General features: G+C 35.2%; 1 pseudogene; it reads left to right on the top strand.

Annotated features, from left to right (window-relative positions):
• The first annotated feature begins 6,250 nt into the window (after positions 1-6,250).
• On the top strand, positions 6,251-6,312 carry LOC130604603 (U6 spliceosomal RNA; annotated as a pseudogene).
• Positions 6,313-7,164: the final 852 nt, after the last annotated feature.

The following is a 7,164-nucleotide window of genomic DNA, read 5'->3' as shown; positions in this document are numbered from 1 at the left end:
GAAATACCATCTGATAGGAATACCCAAAATATCAGACTTTAATACATTGCTTACCTTTTCCACAGCTGTTTCTCCATCAATGGTTTGGGGGTAGCCTATGTTCAACTAGTGTTCCTCTGTCTTTCTAGCTTCATATGAAGTTCCTGCACCACTGCTGTTGGGTTTCTAAATACCACACTTAACTGTATGCTGTTAAAATTCATACCATATCTGTTACTCCAGTCATTGTACTGTCCATGTCTTCTCTGCACAAACTGTTAATCAAGAGTTCTGTTGGATTCAGCTTTTCAGGAAAGCTCAATGAAAGGATTTACTACTTTCTTAACCCAGATTGCACTCTGTTATAAATGAAACATTAAAAGCTCTTAATTGCTATCATAACTGAGATAGCCTACGACAAAAGCAGAACTCGGACCTTTCAGGATGGGGGTACTTCAAAGTCAAAACCAAATGGAGGTTAGGTGCATCCACGGCTAGGCTTTACTAAAATACACTTTGTAATATTTTGGGGTTTTTAGTACTTAAAGAATAAAAATATCACTTTTTTGTGTGTGTGTGTGTGCAAGGTTATATGAAGTAATCAAATGCATCCAGGTCAGTAACAATTCTGTCAAAGAACAGTTTGGGTAGGGTCTGTCTTAGCATCTTCTCCACTCTCTGGACTGTTTTGCTGAAAGAACTGAATGCTGGAATGCTTTGTCTCTCTCTTTAAATTCATGTGGCACACTCTGTGATTTTAGATTCATTGAAGTTTTGTAACTACAGTATCTGAAATTAATTTCAGTGAAGTGTATACAAAGGGGCTTCCCTGCAACTAAACTTTTTGCATTCTACATTAAACTCTACAGAACAGAAGAGTTTACCTGAATGGCTTATGCACATACAATTGAAATTGCTGAAGAACAACAAGTTGCAAGTGTTTCTTGAAATATCTCCCCCAGCCGTTTTTTTTTTTTTCCCCTAGTCTTCGCCTGGAGTATGTTATCTCCATAGAAAATCAGGTTCTAAGAGTGGTAATTCATAGTGTTATGTAAGAAGAGATATGTGTTGTTCCATGCAGCGGGTGTTACAATAATGTCTTTAGGTCTGTATGTAGAACTAAAATGCTTTTTTGCACTGTGAATTCACACATGATGCTGTTTGAGAACAGTATATTATTTTTCTAATATAATTTACTTTTTGATTGGACATATCAAGCATGAAAAGCATTCAACAGCATCCTAGCTTCCCAGTTCATATCCAGTGTATATAGAAATTCCTGCTTTATCATAGCAAGTCCAAGAATTGTCTAGAGATACACTGTAATAAACAACACAGCCATCTAGTGGTGAAAATGTAACCGGGCCTTTTCGAAGGGTTGGACATTTACTTCACAGTTTGTGGGCACCACAAGATGCATCTCCTGGATTAGGATCTTGGGTGTGACAATTTTGAAAGCAAATTCCATATTTAAGTCTCTTGGACAGTATCTATATATTCAGGGAAAATTCATCGTGATATTCTTAAGACACAAAACTTTGACATTCAATTCATGGTAATTTTTGGAAGTGTTGGCAAATGTAAGTAGATTTTTGTTGGGGTTTTGGGGGCTGTTGTTTTGTTTTTGTTTACTTGGTTGGTTGGTTGATTTTCCAATACTTCATCATCCTCCACCTACAAAGTGCTTTAACTGCCATAATACATTTTTACCTAAACCTCTGACCTCAGAATTTTAATTTCTTATTCAGATCCTTCCATTTTACATTGCATCCTAGGCTTGTTCAGTTATTTTACTCTTTCCAAACTGTAATGACCAAGCAGTCAAATTCTGTAACTGCATAATCTACTAAAGGAATTTTCAGTGAGCTGCATCTGGCCATTATTGCCATATTTTCCCTACCTCTAAGCCATTTAGTATGATCTTTGCCATGACCAATAAAAGCCACAGGTTTTGTATTGGCTTGATAGTGTAGGTCTCAGGACTTGTCTTGCCTTGGCCTGAGCTGCTTTTAATATTTGGTCTAGTGATTAATGCCTAGCTTTCTTTAGCTAGTCCTTGTGAATAGACTTTACTGTAAAGGTCTGACATACCACATTATTGTTTCATTTTCTAAGGAGCAATAGCCCCTTACAGCAAATAAATCAGCTGGAGGCTATGATGTGGCTTTGAAACTTCAGTTCGGAAGCAGGGAAAGAAGCAGACTTTGATAAGAAAACATGTAAAAATAGTCCCAGGTGAATGTCAGTATTGATGCAGAATGGATTCTTTACACACAGCTAAACTGAAGCCTTACTGGAAATAACTGAGGGGGTTGATGGCCTGCTGCAACATTTTCTCCCACCATCTCTCTGCTTGATGAAGATTGGTGTCATCAACCTTGTGACCCAAGAGACATGTGAACAGTGAGCATAGCACAAAAAAAAAAGCAATAGATATGAGTTAAGTGTTGAATAACGAATTTAATGACATCACCAGTAAGGCTTTTCAGTGTGAATTTGGACTATGAGCTAGTATTACTGCAGCTAGACTGATCAGTTGGTTGTGTATTAATTAAACTGTTAGGATTATTATTATAAAAACAAATTCTTGGCTCTGTATGTAACATGATGTTCTTTTTTGGTCATAACAGTTCTTTGAGTATAACATACCCGTAACAGGCACTACTATCTCTCTATCAGAACTGAGAAGACCTATTTAACCTTTCATCCTTTCATTTCATCTATTCACTATTCCTGAAAACACAATTAGTCTACAAGACCTGTCCTTACTAAATTTTATCTATTGAGTAGTTAAAATCGATTATATAGCATATCCATACTAAAGAAGAAAAGCCTGGAAGAACATTTTAGACTGTACAGCACTTCTTGTTGTTTTCTGAAGTCATTGGAATAAAAATAATGTCGTCTATGAGATCTGTAATGCCAATTGTCCTTCAATTGATATAATTTTTCATCATAACCACCATTTATATCTTCTATCAATTGGAGACATAAGTGACAGCACTAAAAGTCAAGTACTGATCTACCTGAATTATATCATGGGTTGATATAATTTTACATGTCCCAACTGTATCATCTAGGGTTTAAAATGACTGAGATTTTTGAAAAATCTCATCCTTTGTGTAAAATGCAATGCTTGTTAGAAATTCCACAGATGCATGCAGCTGAGTTATTGTATCTTGACTCCAGCTCTTTAACTGTTCCAGCATTTGAAAATAGATTAGATAAATGTATTAATCAAATTAATATTTCAGAAAATGAAAGACTACGTAGTTTCCATGAGTGGGAAAAAAATGTTAAGAGATAACTATTTTTAGTAATGGACTAAGAATTTGGGGTATGAAAGGTAGTTCCATCATTATGCAGACTACCAGAAGTCAGAAAGCCAATATGTGTAGCTCTTGTGAATATTAAAATGTTTTCTTAACATTTTTTTAGCATCTTCTTATTGCTTTCTAGATGCTTGAAAATATCTGCTGTTGGGTTCCTAAGGCAAATAGCATGAATTCAGTCCAATATTTCAAGCAGCCATTAACATGTGATTTGTCATACGCAGTAAACTCTTCCTTCTGGAAATGCTTTGTCAGAACTTTGCTTTGCATTGCAATTGCTGTCACAATGAATAATGTGTCATCCTTTTTTTCCTTTTTTTTTTCCCCCCTCAATCACATTTTGCTATTTTTGAAAATTATTGCATTGTAGGACTTCCCAATAATAGATGGATTAGCTTTGAGTCTGGATACGTAATAAGGATCTGGCTAGGCAGATACTTCACAGCCAATATTAGGGTTATTTTTTTTCCATCCAAACTTTCTTAGCACTGCCTTTTATTTTTGTATTCTCTTCACCCTCAAACTGAACAGGAAGAAGTTGGTTAAAACCAAGAAAATTCCTACTGTTTTTTCCTGAGGAGCAACCAGATTTCTAAGATTTTCTTGGAAACAAATGACTGCTCATTCACAGTGATGAAGCTACATGCAGAAAGTGTCAGTATCTAAATCCACTGACATTCAACATCAAAGATTTGGTTTTAGGTTCATTGTCTTTGTTGGAGAGTTGGCATAAAATTCTCAGCACTGTAGCACAACTACAAACAGTGTAGTAGTTCTCAAGAATTTTCATTACAATAATTACTTACCTATCTATCTACCTACCTGTCTTTAGGTTGTCCCTGAAACAGAAGAGGAGCAGAGGGTAGGGAGGAGTAGAAGGTGGCTGTAACAGTCCAGGATATTTTTATGCTGTTGAAGACAAAATGGTAACCATATTTTGGATTTTCAAATATCTGTAAGTTACTACCACGTGCAAAAGTTTGCATGAGAAGGAAAATCAACTGTTTTCTAGGAAAAAAACCCTGTATTTCTAATACAATAAAATACCATTGTCTTTTAAACTTACCTCACTCTTGCATAGATTTCGAGATTTCCTCTACAACCCTCACTGATCTGTAACTTACAATGATGTAGCCAGAACCCCAGAATCCAATTCAGCTGAAGTCAACTGCCTCACAATTTTTCTGTTCCAGATAACATAGTCCAAGTCCCTTAAAAGTCACTTTTTCTGAAGTGGAAATAAAACAAACAAACTCGGTCTTCATCAGAAACACAATTAAACAGCACAAGAGTTGCATTCCAGATGAACTTTCAAGTCTCCTTTACAATAAGAAAAATAGAAACCAGGATTATTCTGTTTTTCTACTGTTGGTTGAGGTGAATTTTCTTCTTACTAAATACAGTAATAACAACTACTATCTGTTAGAGGAAAATATATATTCAATCTTGAAAACAAATTTATTTGGAAAAGTGACAACTGGGAAATCTGTTTATCAGAAACTGCCTGAGTTCTTAAAAACCATTTAGGACTTGTGGAGTGTCAAGGAGAAGGATGCAGTCATGGCATTCACAGGATGAAACATGCTGCAGATGCTAGCTTTAATGACAACCTGCAAATCTCGCTCTTATATTATTCCATTAGATAAAAACATAAATATATTAGAATGACATTTGTAATAAACTTTTCTTGTTAGCCATCTTATATTTTATTCTGAATGATCCTAACTTCTTTCTTTAGCTGTCTTCCAGGGTCTTCTCTTTCACTAGCAGTTTTCAAGAGTATTATCTTAAAAAAAAAAATAAATCCAAAAGCATTATGAAGTTGAGTACATGCTTAAAAGGTACTCAAACAGTTTACCAAACTGGTTAGTCCTACTTTCATGAAGCTGATACTAGATAACTTCAGAAACAGAAGGTAAATGCGAAAAGTTCCTTTCTGATCTGATCCAGATGTTAAGCATTTAGGTATTACTTTTGTGTCAAATCTTCATATCAGTTTGTGAAACAGCATGGAGAATTAGCTTCCTGTTTTTCAAATAGATATTAAAAATAATGCTCTAGATCAAATCTCTAACTCAGGAAATCCCTAAATTCTTCTCAGAAGATGGAAAAGATTTTTCTCTACTTTTCCTCTTTCTTATATGTTTCATAAACAATAAATATTGGCTTCTATTAAAGCAGCACATGAGATCAAATGAATCTTTGCTATGAGTCTGTAAAAGTTCTTAAAACTACTAGAATATAAGATAAACTGCCTTCAGTCTTTTAGCATTAGTTTGGATAGTCAAATCTGTGATACCACATATGACCTTTGTGGCATCAGCAATAAGAACATCATATCTATATACTACCAATTTCATACTGCATTAGAACATACACAAATTTGAATTTTCACTAACAAATTTTCTTTGAGCAAAGTATTTGCTAACCTTTGCTCACTGTCTTTGGAGTGTTAGGGAGAGGAAGTACCAGGCCTACTTTCTTGCAAGACCCCACTGTATCTTAGCTATCCCTTATAAATTATTTCAAGCAATATGGCTTATGTTGCAGCCTCATTCAGTATGACCAAAATATCAACAGAACTTTTGTCACTGATAGCAAAAACACAGAGCAATGTCTTTGTCTTACTCTGCATTACTGACTCCCATTATTTAAGCAAATCCTTGTTGCTCTGTTGGGATGTCAGTGAGATGCTTCATAAATTTCCATTATGACTCCCCTACCCATCATTATGATTAGCAGTGCCAGTTGTTAAGGGTATTTTCTTCTTTTAAGGCTAATGCAAATGCTTTGCTCCTTAGGAGTAATTACTTAATAATGTTCCTAGAGCAGGGTACAACTAAAAAATATTTTCACTTTTAAGAATTTGATATTTTTTAGATGGATATACTACCAAACAAGGCATTTTACTAAACCACTTTAAGGAAAATTTCTAGCTCAAAGATTAACATGGCCCCTGCGCGAGGATGACATGCAAATTCATGAAGCGTCCCATATTTTTTCACTGAAAATGGACCAGCCTCATTTGTTTGTTGGCATTTGAGAACACTCGTTTTCATTCTTGACTCAGGTGTGCATTCTGACCACCAAGCATGGGAGTCCTTTCCGGATGGCCAACTGAATACCGAATGTAGCGGCTGCACAGGCAGTAAATGAGTGATTATAGCAGGTACTGCCTGACACAATAGGTCTAGCTCAGAACTAAGAAAAAGCACATATTAGGGCTACAATTTTCTGTAGCCAGATGGAAGTCCTTGCTTTTTTCTTTTCTCTGTTCATTTTTAAACTGAACCAAGAAACATTTGTTCTGTTCAAACCAATGAATTTTCCTTGAAAATTTTATTCTGGAAAGATAAAGTTTTTTTATTATATATTCAAAATTTTTCTTAATTATACTCATTTTCTAACAGCTATTGTATGTATGGCTAAAGAGTTCTCTTGTCACTGACAAACAGAACTAGATTTATTTCCATTGTTTTTAAGGATTACACAAAGAATGAAGATCTGAAATTTTATTTTTTTTTTCTTTTTTTCCCCTTGGTAGAATAAATAATTTTTAAAGAAATCCTTAGAGGGCTGTAAGGATGTGCTGGGGCTTCAAACAAGACAGAACTTTGAGATTAAGCTGCTAGTATTTAAACTTGAAGTTTATTAAAGCCAAACTAGAATTGATTAAAACACTGCTAGCAACAGTGGATTTCTTCCAACAGAAAACTTCAATCAAGATACAAACAAACATAGCATTATTTTCTACCCAAACCTCCACCCTGCCCTCCCTTTCTTCTCATTTATTAATGCTGATGCCTGCCCTCTCTTTGTAAATCTCCTCATCCACATGTGTGATGGGAAGGGG

Source organism: Pezoporus wallicus, unplaced genomic scaffold (genome assembly GCF_028554395.1).
Source record: "Pezoporus wallicus isolate ANWC-B61680 ecotype Strahan unplaced genomic scaffold, APGP_CSIRO_Pwel_v1 contig_2384, whole genome shotgun sequence".
Taxonomy (NCBI): Eukaryota; Metazoa; Chordata; class Aves; order Psittaciformes; family Psittacidae; genus Pezoporus; species Pezoporus wallicus.
This window is presented reverse-complemented; position numbering and strand designations above follow the sequence as displayed.